Here is a 1,396-nt window from a genome sequence, read left to right as displayed (position 1 = left end):
TATATATATATATCCCTGAACCAATCTCCAGCCCAAATAGTCTACATAGAACAAATAATAAACTGTGATATGTTCATGTAACAATTCCCCAAAACTGATGTATTTTCATGTATCTCAAACATGTCACAGTAATAGAATACACACAAGATCCAAAAACCTCTGATTTTTCAATAAAGTAGATTGCCTTACTGTTTAATGTTGATTTTCAAAATAGCTACATATTTATCTTTATTGCTGGAGAATATTCTCTTGGATTATCATGATTGGAGAAGAGTCAGAATTTCCTGATTCTTAATTTAATAACAATTGCTTGTTTTTAGAAGACAGTAACTGATGCATTTCCTTTCTGAGACCTTTGCCTAAATAAGGCAGCATAATTATTGAAAGCAAGGTTCCTTGTTCTTGTCACACAGCAGAGGAAGATGGAGTAAGAATTTGAAGTTCACAGTCAAACTCTGTGCCTGCCCAACATTTTATTCACAGAGGATGAAAACAAAACAAGTACAGCTGCATGCAATTTAGAAAAGGAAAATTTTCAGGAAAGAGAGAAAAAGAGATTTGTAGTTTAACACAGTGAATCAAGAGTACTTAAGGACAGCAAGAGCTAAGAAAATCCTTGTAAAAATTGGTTATGAATTCACTTTGGAAGAGGTTAAAGTCGGAGTAAAAATGAGAAAGACAGTAAAACAATTTAATTTTCAACTTTTAGTAATTAAAGGAAGTAAAAATGATTAATCAAATAATAGAAAGAGCCTTTTTAAGATGAAAAAGGAAAATAAATCTGGAGGGAATTAAAGACATCTATAATAAGAGATTAGGAGGCGTGAGAGAAAAATTACTGGAGAAAAGAAAACATTGAGAAAAGCTTTCATGGGAGAGAAGGGCAAAAGCAGGTCATCTGAGCATAAATGGTCTTTCTGAAGTCACTATGTAATCACCATAATAGAACTGATAACTACAGTGAATGCATAGACATTTTAAGGTACACAAGTCTGTTTTTATATTCCAACTTGTTTTCAGAACATCTTGATACAACTGAGAGTTATATTTTCAAGGTAAAATCTGTTTTTAAATATTCCATCTACAGCAGTTGACAGCACCTATAAACTTCATTTACACACCATAGAATTAGTTAGGAAAGAGGCATAAATTTCAGTGTGAATAGAAGAAAGTGTCGGCTTGATGAGTGCTAGAGTCATGAAAAATCAGCTTCTTTAAACAAAACTCTAAACATTTATTTCACTGAATAGAAAAGGTATTGAAACCTCTTTTAGCATAACATCTTTTAGATGCATTTTATGGGGGCAGCAATATTCACTTCGTTACCATATAGAAAGTTAAATGAATCATTGTTCCCAGAATGTAATAGTGAGCTCCACATACTGCTCAGTGCATG

Source organism: Octodon degus, unplaced genomic scaffold (genome assembly GCF_000260255.1).
Source record: "Octodon degus isolate 3935 unplaced genomic scaffold, OctDeg1.0 scaffold00120, whole genome shotgun sequence".
In the NCBI taxonomy this organism is placed as follows: Eukaryota; Metazoa; Chordata; class Mammalia; order Rodentia; family Octodontidae; genus Octodon; species Octodon degus.
The sequence above is the reverse complement of the archived record's forward strand: the minus strand, read 5'-3'. Positions refer to the sequence as shown.